Below are 12,693 nucleotides of genomic sequence, written 5' to 3'. Positions count from 1 at the left end.
CGGAGCGGCTGGGCCCGTGAGCCATGGCCGCTGAGCCTGCGCATCCGGAGCCTGTGCTCCGCAACGGGAGAGGCCACAACAGTGAGAGGCCCGCGTACCGCAAAAAAAAAAAAAAAAAAAATGCTTTGCTGAAACTCATCGGGGAATTCAGGTGTTTTGAGCACTTGCTGCCCTGGACTCCTTGCTTGGTGCCCTGCAGTAAAACACTGCACTTTCCTTCACCAAAACCTGGTGTCAGTAGATTGACTTTAGCGTGTAGGCGAGTCAACCCAGGTTTGGTTCTATAACGCTTCCACTGTATTCTTTTGATAACACGTGTAATGGTCATATGTCAGTTTTCTCGGCGAATTCCTCATCTCATGAATCTGGGTGGGCAGCAGGGACCACTTCCCAGTACAAAAGCTAAAAATGCTCAGTACTCACTTTTCCAGGTCCTTAGGCAGCTAGAGCTCAGGTATGTGACCTAGGCTTGAACAATCAGCTGCATTTGCTTAGAATTTGGGGGACTGGAGCTGGGGATGGGGAAGATTCTTACAGTAGTGTACGTTAAAGCGGTGGCAGCGGTATCTGGTGTCCATCCAGCCTTGCCATCGGAGTCAGTCTGGCACCCAGAATCCAATGCCATCTCTGTCTTTGATGCAGGCTGAAGCGACGAGCATGCAGCAGCGACAAGGGGGCTGTCTTTGCCTACCTGGCTCTGTGATTTTGGTGTACTTGTAGGTGCCTGGTCTCTGTGTGTTTCTGCTTATTTCCCAAACTTTGCTTCCTTCCAGTGATTTTGTAATCTACCATGATATTATGATATACTAAGAAATACATATTCAGTCTTCATCCCCGGTTCCAGGCACTGATCTAAAACCCTTGGAATTTCCTGAGTGATAGGGGTGAGAGGAGTATCTTTTGTTATTCATAGTAAGTTTTTTTCAACTGTACCTGAGTTTATGCTAATGAAGTGATTCTTAGAGGGTGGGACCTGGTTACCAGAGGAAACAACCATGTGATTAGAGGGTTGGAACTTTCAGTCCCCACTTGTGGGATAGGGAAAAGGGCTCGAGATTGAGTTTAATGACCAGTGGTCAATAATTTAATCAATCATCCCTATGTGATGGAACCTCCATAAAAATCCTAAACAAATGGGTTTGGAGAGCTTCCAGGTTGGAGAACAGATCAAGGTGCTGCACCCAGAGAGGGTGCGGAAGCTTTGCATCCCTTCCCCTTGCCCTGCGCACCTCTTCCATTTGGCTGCCCCTGCGTTGTAATCTTTATACTAAACTGATAATAGTAGGTAATGCCCTCTCCTGAGTTCTGTGAGCTATTCTGGCAAATTATAGAACACAAACGGGGGGGAGGTCACAGAAACCCCCAATTTATAGCCATTTGGTCGGAAGCATTGGAAGCCCAGGCTTGCAGTTGGCATCTGAAGTAGGGAGCAGTCTTATGGGACTGAGCCCTTAATCTGTGGGGTAGCCAGTGTCAGAATTGCACGGTGTGGAAAACCCACACATTTGGTGCCAGAAGTGTGAGTACGATGAGCGAAATAGATTTTTTAAATTTTACTACCCAATGGGCATTCAATAAAATTCATTTACTGGTCAGAATCAGAATCAGAATCCCTTGCAACCAAGACCCTAACTACTACACCTGAAGAGCCAAGGAACTCTTCTAAACTCTATCTGGGGTCTTCCTGTTGCAAGCTAAACTCATTTCTTGTTCTGTGTCTGGGAGACACAGAACTAGGGGATCTGTTTTTCAGTCTCACTCTGCCACTTCCTGGCTGTGTGACCTGGAGCAAGTCCCTTCCCAACTCTGAGCCACAGTCCTCTCACCTGCACAGGGAACACTCTGGACTAGACCAGCGGTTCCCCACACTGGCTATGCCTTAGAATCCCCTCAGGCATTTGTTTTTCAACATTTGCTTTTATACAGATTCCTGGGCCCCAGTCCTGAAGAAACTAATTTAATAGATTTAGTAAATTTCTGACACTTATACCAGTGAAGGGGAGGCCTCAGCACCTTTGAGAACCACAGACAAGGCTCTCCAAGGTCCACTCCCTCTCACAATCTCTGTGATCTTCGGAAGGTAGACAGAGTTTTATTGCTGTATTCCTCAGGAAAGTTCCTGGTGCACAGGTGTTCAGAAAAGTATCTGAGTAAAAGGTAAACAAACTCTCTGCAACTTTTATGTAAATCTAAAATTGTTACAAAATATGAAGTTTATTTAAAAGAATACTGGAAGGAAGAAGGGAAGGAGAGAGGAATTCCACGTACACCACGTTAACTAAAAGTTTTGTGTTACTTTAAACTGAAAAGTACTTCCCCTCACACTTTTCCTCTGCACACGCCCTCCCCCCCATCATCATTCTGCCATCACTGAGTTGTCAGAGGAGACCTGCAGAGCCACCATGCCGTAGGGGTTAAAAAAGGGACTGTCACCTGTCTTTGAGGAGCACCAGTCCTTGTGCTTGGCACTGTGAAGACCCGAGTTCTACTTCGCTCAATATCTTACAGAATTATTGTAAGAATCAAATGATAGAGTTGCCATAATAGTGAGCACCTACTGTGTGCCAGGTTCTATGCTAAACACTTTACGAGCAATCTCTTCATTGCTGCTTACAACAACCTTGTAAGGTGGGATAACAACATCCCCATTTTATGGATAAGGAAACTCAGGCTTCCAGAGTAACTTGCTCAAGGTCATACAGCTAGTGAGGAGAAGGCTAGGACAGGAGCCTTTGAAGGTGTCTGACTCCAAAGACCCCGTGTGTTGCTCTGCCCTGTGATCTCTAGGTAACAAGTGTTCAAGAAGTGTGCATATTTATTTTGATTATTTTCATCCCATCCTTCCCTCTTCCCTAACCTCCCTCTTCTTCTTCCATCTCCCCAAACAGGCCCAGACTAAACCCTGAGAGTTCCCAGATGGGAGCTACAGAAGAACTGGCAGGCAGGGCTGGGAATCCCCACCACTCCCATTCCTGCCACAGGGAATCAAGATGGAGACAGGCGTCCAGGAAAAGAAAAGGATTTGATTCTCTGAGAACCCGAGGACTAAGTTAGGCTCACCTTCCCTTCTTCACCTCACCCAGGAGAGCGCTGCCAAGGGCACCAATCTTAGGACAACTCCTCTTTGGCAGAAGACGCTTTTGATCATCCACTTGTGCTGTTTCCCAGCTGCATTCAAACAAGTAGGGTTCAAACATCTGAATTGTGTTTTTTTTAAACAGCTGGCCACCCACTCATCGGTACCAGGAAGGTCCTTGCAGAGGCCAAGTCCAGCCTTGATGTGGCCAGGATGCCCAGGAGGCTGGGCGACAGACTAGGCTGGGTGTACCCAATTGCTGCCCAGCTGGGCCTAATGGGGAGGCTTTTGGTGGTGTTGCTAGGCAACCTGGAAATTGGAGAGGCCACTTTGGCCTAGGGACCACAGAAACTAACAGCCTCCTTCATCACACTGCAAACCATTATTATGCCCCATCCCAGAGGCCTGCAGCAATCGCTCTGTGGTTATAGCCTGAAAAAGTGCTTTTTTAGCTCCAGAAATTAAGAACCAGCTTTTCAAATTTATAGGTTTGTGGTTGTGGTTGTTTTCTTTTTGCTACATCTCTGAGGATACACTTGAAACAAATAGGCAAAGGATTTAAAAAAAAAAAATGCCTTCACAAACCACCTTTTCCAAAAGTTTTCCTTCTTCCTGAAGCAAAGCACACTTGCCCTCAATTGTGAGGGCAGCTGAGGTGGGCAATCCCACAGCTGTGGCTGCGGCTGCGCGCGGCAGGGCACCAGGGCCTTGGTCACGTACAAGGCCTCTCAGTGGAATAACTTCTTTGTGTCTCTCCCATTCAAAGACAATCACGATACCTCCCCTTCCCAACCCACAGAACCACTTTCACTTGTGGGGATTTGTTTGTTGGTTGGTTGGTTTTTTGTTTGTTTTTTTAATTTTCGGCCATACCATGCAGCTTGCGGGATCTTAGTTCCCCGACCAGGGATGGAACTTGGGCCTACGGCAGTGAAAGTGCTGAGTCCTGACCACTGGACTGCCAGGGAATTCCCATCACTTGTTTGTTCGTTTGTTTTTTAAGATTTTTCTTTTTGATGTGGACCATTTTTAAAGTCTTTATCGAATTTGTTACAATATTGCTTCTGTTTTATGTTTTGGTTTTTTGGCCATGAGGCATGTGGGATCCTAGCTCTCTGACCAGGGATCGAACCCGTACCTCCTGCGTTGGAAAGTGAAGTCTTAACCACTGGACCACCAGGGAAGTCACACTCATGTTTTTTTGTCTGTTTGTTTTTGGTTTTTTTCTGTACGCGGGCCTCTCACTGTTGTGGCCTCTCTCGTTGCGGAGCACAGGCTCCGGACGCGCAGGCTCAGCGGCCATGGCTCACGGGCCTAGCCACTCCGCGGCATGTGGGATCCTCCCGGACCGGGGCACAAACCGGCGTCCCCTGCATCGGCAGGCGGACGCCCAACCACTGCGCCACCAGGGAAGCCCCCACTCATGTTATTTTGATGAAGCCTCCCAGCTGCCTTGTGAAGAAGACGCCATTTTTATTCCCATTTTACAGATGAACGACTAAAGCAAAAAGAGGAACCCATGATTGCACACCTAGTCATAGCAAAGCCAGAGCAAAATCCCATTCTTCTGAGGCTAGATCCTGATCTGCTCTACTATACCCCACTGCCACCCCACAGAGCTATTTAAGATATTACATATATTTGTGTACTCTATTATAATATGAATATTAGTAATAATAACATGTACTGGTGTAGAGACAAAAACTTCATCTTGTATCTCATACTATCCTCAACACATCATCCTTATTGATTGTGGTCAGGCTTTCAAAGCTGCCTCATGTACACTAAGGAATAGAGTCTGGAAGAATTCCCAAAGACAGACACACTATTTAACTAGGTTAATGACCTAGCCCACCAGAGCGCAGTGCTCTGCAACAACCCTCCTTAATTCAAGGAGTTGGCTCTGTTTGATAACATTATGATACTATTTCAGTGCCTTAAGTAAGGAGGCAGAATCATTGCTTTCATTAGATATTTCCAGGTATTTTTCAAAAAGGCTTTCACTGCCTCATCTACAATGGTCCACTGATAATGACCAACTGTGCTGATCTGCACAGAACTAGGGATTTCTTGGGATATGGGACTTAGGGTGCTAACATCAGGATAGTCCTGGGCACACCAAGGACAGCTGGTCACCGTCTACCTCAGAATCATCTGGAGAAGTCAGGTGAAGATGGCTGGTTCTAATCCTAGGGCAGTAGTTCTTAACCCTGGATACACATCAGAGTTGTCTGAGGAGACTGTAAAACAGTGTTGATATCTGAGCTCACCCCGATTAGTGGAATTAGGGCCTCTGGAGCTAGGGCCTGGGCACTGGGATTTTTTAATGTGCAGCCAAGACTCAAACCCCCTGCCCTAGAGATTTGGATTCTGGGCTGGGGTCTTGCCCAGGAATCTGCCTGTCTCTTTAACAGCTTCCCAAGGGATGCTCATATACACTATGGTTTGATAACCAATGAATCTTATGTGATGTGTGACTTCATTGGACAACATACCCTGAATGCCTTGTATAGGTTAGGCTCTGGAAACACAAAGAAAAAAACAAAAACAAAACCACTTCCTGTTCCCCAGGCCCTCCCTATCCAGTGGGGAATAAAGACTGTAAATTGTTCCAACACAGTATACAGTAGTCCCCCCCTTATCCACAGAGATACATTCCAAGACCCTCAGTGGATGCCTGCAACTGCGGATAGCACCAAATCCTAGACATACAATGTTTTTTTTCCTATAGGTACATACCTATGATAAAGTTTAATTTATAAATTAGACATTAACAATAATAACTAATAATAAAATAGAATAATTAAAACAATATACTGTAATAAAAGTTATGTGAATGCAGTCTCTCTCCAAATACCTTATTGTACAAATTTAATGCCTTTTCCATCTTAATTAAGCACTTATCATGCTCTGTGGCCATAACTTTTGCAGTTTGAGGTGAGACAGCAAAACTAGCACGAAGTTCTTTTTCCTTCTTCACAATTTCACAGACAGAAGATTCATTTTTACCATAGATCTTAGCAACCTCAGCATACGATTTTTTTCTTTCCTTATTTACTTTTTTGGCCACTCCACGCAGTTTGTGGGACCTTAGCTCCCCTACCAGGGATCGAACTCATGCCCCTGCAATGGAAGCACAGAGTCCTAACCACTGGACTGCCAAGGAAGTCCCCATTTTTCTTTCCTTATTAAGTCGAGAACTTTCACCTTTTCACTTAAGGGAAGCACTTTATGGCTTCTCTGTGGCATATCCAAATTGTCAGCGTTACTACTCTTGCACTTTGGGGCCATTATTAAGTAAATAAGGGTGACTTCAGCATAAGCGCTGCGATACCTCAACTGATAACCGAGACTGCTACTAGGTGAACAGGCAGGAGACACTGGACAAAGAGATGATTCACGTCCTGGGCCAGATGGAGCAGGACAGCTCGAGATTTCATCAAGCTATTCAGAACAATCCACAATTTAAAACTTTTGAATTGTTCATTTCTGGAATTTTCCATTTAATATTTTCAAACCAAGGTTACCTCAGGTAAGTGAAACCAGGGGAAAGCAAAACCGCAGGTAAGAGGGCGAGACTACTAAACTGTGGTTTAGACTTAAAAGTGGGTCAACATCATCAGGGTAGTTGTGGTTATTCAGTTTCCAGAAGTCCAGTGTGGCAGATTAGAGATGGAGCATATTACCTGCCATTCCTCCACTCAAAGGTGGGTTTGTTTCCCCACTTTGAATCTGGGCCAGTCCTGTGACTGGTTTTGACTGATAATGCGCAGCAGAGGTAGTGCTGGGTACCTCCCAAGGCCAGGCCTAAAGAGATCTGCAGTCCCACTTTCGTTCTTCTTAGAATACTCTCTCTTTGAAGCCTGACACCATATAAGAAGGTCAACCTACACTGAGGCCACCATGCCTTGAGGAAGCCCAAGCTACTCACATGGAGAGAGAGGCCACACAGAAGAGCACCAAGGTGCCAGACCTATGAGTGAAGCCTTCTTGGACCTTCCAGCCCAGCTCCGCCGCCAAGGGAATGACCCCAGCTGACACCACATGCAGCAGAACTGCTCAGCTGAACTCGAATTCCAGACCCACAGAATCACGACAAAATCAAATGGTTGTTGTTGGAAGCTACTACGTTTCATGGTGATTTGTTATACAGCAATAGCTACCAGCACTCCTCAGGAGAACTAGAAGACGATATGACATCCCAGACCATTCTGCCTTCCCGTTAACACTGTTCATCTTCATACCCCTCAGCAGAGTAGACTGCAGGTGTCTCACCTGCAAGAGCCTCCTAGTTAGTCTCCATCTCTGCTCCTGCCCCCCTTCCAAAACAAAACCAAACCATAAATCAGAGTACATCAACTCTCTGCTTAAAAATCCTTCAGCGGGGGCTTCCCTGGTGGCGCAGTGGTTGAGAGTCCGCCTGCCGATACAGGGGACACGGGTTCGTGCCCCAGTCCGGGAAGATCCCACATGCCACGGAGCGGCTGGGCCCGTGAGCCATGGCCGCTGAGCCTGTGTGTCCAGAGCCTGTGCTCCGCAACGGGAGAGGCCACAACAGTGAGAGGCCCGCGTACCGAGAAAAAAAAAAAAGCCTTCAGCGGTTTCCCATTGTCTTCAAGATAAATATAGGATCCTTACTATGGCTGATAAATGCTGCGTGACCTAGCTCCTGTCTTCTTTGTAGCCTTCTACCACTCCCCCAACATCTCTGTGCTGCAGCCATGGGGCGTCTTCCTGTCTCAGGCACACACCAAGCTCTCTCCTGCCTCAAGGCTAGCTCCTTTTCAGGCCTCTCTGAAGTGGCAGGCCAACCTCCGCCCACCCCACATTCGCTATCATATCCCCCTGCTAACTCACTTCTAGTACTTACCACTATCTAAGAATATCTGGTTTGTTTATTTGTTGTCTGTAAGCTCCAGGAAGGTAGGAAATGTTTCTTTTTTTTACTCCATCTAAAGGTGCTTACTAAGTGTTTGCTGAATAAACCATCAAGTAAGTGGAAGAAGGAAGGAAGGAAGGAGGAAGTTTGGGGTCATAGAAAGAGCACTACAATTACCGCACTCAGAAAACCCTGGTTCTTGCTCCACTTCTGCCCCCCACCCCCCCAACCCCCGCTTACCTCCAGGCAAGACACTCACCTCACCTGATCAGGATCCCCACCATGATATGCCTGGCCCGGTGATGTTATTTATGCCATACACGTGTAGTCTTCATGTTTTTTGCTCATGAATCCCCATAAGAATTTTGGACAAGCTATGTTACTCTCATACATTTTTAAGTCAACACCTAAAATTATTTCTCACAAATTAAAATTGGCTCCAAGACAGAATTTTCTGGCATAGTCTTTATTAGAGACACGCTTTAGATATACCTTCATCCAAGCCTTGGAGCTACAGAATTAGCCTGTTCAGTTTATGGAAAATGTCTACCATACAATCCAATTGTCAAAACCAGTCCTCACTGTCAAGCCAGTGAGTCAAACCAGAATAATTTTCTGTCTATGAGAGAATCCACCTTCATTTTTTTTCTTGTTGCCTTTAATTAATTCATTTTTTATTGAGGTATAGCTGACTTACAATATTATGTTAGTTTCAGGTGTACAACATAGTGATTCAAAATTTTTATAGATTATATCCATTTAAAGTTATTATAAAATATTGGCTATATTCCCTGTGCTATACAATATATCCTTGCAGCTTATTTTTCAGAGTAGCCTGAACCTCTCAATCTCCTACCCCTCTCTTGCCCTTCCCCCTCCCCCTCCCCCTCCCCCTCCCCTCTCCCCACTGGTAACCACTAGTTTCAGCCTTACTAAGCCCCTTGCAATTCCAGCTCCCACCCTCCACTAGGCCTTTTCAGGAGCATCTCCCTCTGCTAGAATATCTTCTCTCTCTAATTTGTTCTGGCAAAGTCCTAACGCTCTCTCCAAGACTGTCCTAAACCTCCTCTGCAAAGCCTTATTAAGCATCTACCATGTGCATGCGGTGGTGCTAGGCACCGGATGCAGTAGCGAACAAAGCAGACATGGTAAAATTAAATGCCCCTCTTGGTCCCCTCAGCAACCTCTGCTCCTGTCTAAGTTACGATTGTCTTCTTTGCATTATCACTGTCTCCTCCACAAGGCTGTGAAAGCCCTGAAGATAGATTCTTAATAGGGATTCTTCATCTTTGAATCCCTATTATGGAGCCCACAGAATGCATCAATTAACGTTTGTTGAATTCATTTACTCACAAAGGATTCATTGACCATTTCTCTATCAGGGACATATAGGGTGCTTGTTATAAACTGTGAACACAGACATGGCCCCTGCCCTCTTGGGACTAACAGAGCACTTGACTAAATGAATGAAATATGAATGAGTGAATTAATAAACGAATCAGGGAAGGAGTGTGCTCTTTCCCACTTGGATGAAGCAGCCCAGAGCAGGAGATGTAGAGGAAGTGAGAAGCCAGTGTCTAGGAAGTTGGGGGAATGCTGATGCCCTTTTGTTCTTTCTGGTACACAGAAGCTTGAAGGACAGCAAGGAGTTAAACAAAGCCCATGGAGTCTGGAGTCTGAGCCAGATTTGAATTCTGGTTGCACTACTTATTAGCCATGTGACCTTAGGCAAATCCCTTTGTCTGTTTGTATCTCCATTTCCTCCTCTGTAAAATGGGGCTGTTAATAATGTAACAGGGTTATGATTAAATGAGATTACGCATTTAAAAGCCTGTTACTTGAGGGCAGGCAGAGTTGGTTTTAGGAACTGGTAGTTCCTATCTTTGGCTTGGTGTGAGTATGCAAATTCAGAAACACAGCAGGAGAGCCTTCCTTTCCTTCCAACTAGAGGTTCCAGCCCTGGTCGGTGTTCTTACCTCAAACCCGCAGGAGGTGCTTTCCCTATTCAGCCCCTCCCTTCACCACCTCCTTCACTCCCAGCTCAGTGTTTCCAGGTCTGCCCAAGTGCCTTCAAGGCCATGGGTGTCGACACATCTTTCCAAGATAGAGAAGGTGGCAGTTAGGGAGGGGCAGGGCAGGCAGGGGGCCAAAGAAGAAGGAAGGAGTAGAGATGTTTCTTGAGGCCCCACTGTGTGCCTGGCACTCGGCTTGGTGCTTGACATGTATGTCTCATGTCATCTTCATAACAATACTATTTAGAGATACGGAAACTGAGGCTCAGGAAGAGGTGGGATATAAATCCCAGTGTGTCTATGACTCCAAAATGAGTTTCCACTCTGCCACGCTGGCCACCAGATTATAAATGATCACTACACATTTGTGAAATAAATTTCAGTTTTCTTATTCCCAGGAAGAGCGGAAATTGTGTGTCCCACCCCAAACTAACCCCACCTCTACCCAACCCCAGCCCTACCCACCAGAGAGAATCCAGCCACTTGCTCAAAGAACGATGAATAAACAAATGAATAGTAACAGATGAAGGAGTGAACAGAATCGCTCAGACACCTGTACCAGAAAGGAGGAAACAAATAACCTTGGAGACTTGCTGTGCAGGAAGAAGCCAGAGATGTCTCCCCTGGCTGTGGTCTCTGGGGCAGAGGTCGGGCAGCACAGGACTAGGATCTGGCTCAGCTGGAGGGAGGAAAAAACTGGGAGGCAAGTCACTGAGGAGAATGGGATGAAGGAAGAGAAAGAAGGCCAGTGATTGACCAGCGCTGGGAGGGGCAATGGCATTACCTGGCCCTCCGGCCATGGGGGAGGGGGATGAGTCAGAGCCAGCCCCCTGACTGCTGGACCAACACGCTGCCAACTTTTTTTTTTTTTTTTTTTTTTTTGCGGTACGCGGGCCTCTCACTGCTGTGGCCTCTCCCGTTGCGGAGCACAGGCTCCGGAAGCGCAGGCTCAGCGGCCATGGCTCACGGGCCCAGCCGCTCCGCGGCATGTGGGATCCTCCCGGACCGGGGCACGAACCCGTGTCCCCTGCATCGGCAGGCGGACTCTCAACCACTGCGCCACCAGGGAAGCCCCGTGCTGCCAACTTTTAAAATGAAAGTAGCAGGATCCCAAGCGGCCACTCATGAAGGCTACTGCGGAAGGAGGCTGCCAAGGGAGCACCCCACGTTTGGCTCTGGGCCTCGGGCTCTCCCCCCACCCGCCAGACAGAGGGACCCGGTCCACCAGCTACCAGCTCTCGCAGCTTACCTCGGGGAGGCCAAGGGCCGTTCCAGGCAGGACAGACTGCTCCCCCCGTGTTCCAGGACAAGGGACTGCCTCAGCTGCCCTGAAGTTCCCGCCCTGCCAGGCACTCCTAGGTCCCTCCCCAAATTAAAATCCTCCGCACAGGTTCCCTCCGGCCCAGCCCCCAGGGGAGGGAGCCCGAGGAAATCCCCTCCCAGCCCTGAGACGGCCTGGGCCGGTCCAGCCAGCTCGGCAGTCTCAGCCCTGGGCTGGCCCTGGATGAATGAGTCCTCTCGCTCCGCCTGCCTGGGTCTGAGCCAGAGAGCCTGTGACCGCCCCTTAGCTCTTTCTCGTTGGCCGAGGCCCTGAACTCCAATCCTCTTCCAAGTCCTACCCTCCTGGGTCTCCTGCCCGGCGTTCTTAGCTCTCTGGGGAAAGAGCTCAGCAGGAGGGCTTCTTTCTTTTCCCCGCATTCCTATTTCCTAATTCTTCTCACTGGCTCAACTCGACAAGAAGCGGGAGGGCAAGAGAGCTTATTGATGCCATCCACAGGGGTCAGCGTCCCAAGACACAGAGCAAGGCAGAGCCGGGTAGAGAGAATGGATGGTTGAAGGGCAACTAAGGAGAAAAAAAACAGTCTTCCCTCCTGCGTTTCTCCGTTACTCACATACGACTACCACACAACACTTCTGACACCAGATATGTGGGTTTTCCCCACACCAAACAATTCTGCGACAGCAGCTGGGTGTCCTACAATTTATCTCAGTTCTTACATGACCTACCTGAAGAGAGTGTCAGATCCCACAGATGAAGGGCTCAGACTGCCCTCCACTTCAGAAGCCAATTGCAAGAAGTAGGTCCCCAGCTCACCCACAACTTCTGTCCAATTTAGCTACAAATCAGAGGTTCTCGTGTTCCCTTCCTGAGATATATAGGGCGAGGTCTGGGAGGGTCCCAAGCACAGGAGCTTCTGTCCCCGTGGAGTTGGGATGTACCACCCTGCCGCTAGGTGGATGTGTTTACCAACCTGGAAGATCCCCGGACCCCCTGATATTGGGATTTTATGGAGGCTTCCTCAGGTAGGCATGATCGATTATTAACTCCATTTCCAGCCCCTCTATCCTCTCTAAAGGAGTGGAGGGAGCCGGGCTGAAAATTCCAATGTTCTAATACTGGATTGGTTTTCCTAGTGACCAGCCCCATGCAGGAGCCCACACAGAGTGGCCTTGTTACAACAAAAGATGCTCCTTGTGCTCTTATCTGGACTTAGGAGTTTACAAGGGTTTTAAGAGCCCTGTGTCAGGGACAGAGTCAAAGACCAAATATTACAACAAAAAGATGCTTGCAGTGCTCTTATCACTTAGGAAATTACAAGAGTTTTAGGAGTTCTGTGCCAGGAACCGGGGACAGAGACCAATATATGTATTTTCTAGTATCTCACAGAGGGGAAGCAAACAGCTGGAAAAAAGATATTTAGGAGTTGCACAGAAATAGCAACTGA

The 12,693-nt window shown here is 47.6% G+C and overlaps 1 protein-coding gene across 8 annotated transcripts in view; it reads right to left on the bottom strand.

Annotated features, from left to right (window-relative positions):
- RHBDL2 (rhomboid like 2) overlaps positions 1–11,326 on the bottom strand; it is a 56,284-nt gene extending 44,958 nt beyond the window's left edge. For 7 of the 8 annotated variants that reach the window (XM_060142679.1, XM_060142685.1, XM_060142683.1 and 4 more), the window contains exon 1: positions 11,217–11,326. The gene's annotated coding sequence lies outside the window, so the exon portion shown is untranslated. The remainder of the gene's footprint in view (positions 1–11,216) is intronic. The other variant, XM_060142680.1, reaches the window with a different exon arrangement.
- Positions 11,327–12,693: the final 1,367 nt, after the last annotated feature.

The sequence above is a fragment of the Lagenorhynchus albirostris genome, chromosome 2, assembly GCF_949774975.1.
Source record: "Lagenorhynchus albirostris chromosome 2, mLagAlb1.1, whole genome shotgun sequence".
Classification (NCBI taxonomy): Eukaryota; Metazoa; Chordata; class Mammalia; order Artiodactyla; family Delphinidae; genus Lagenorhynchus; species Lagenorhynchus albirostris.
This window is presented reverse-complemented; position numbering and strand designations above follow the sequence as displayed.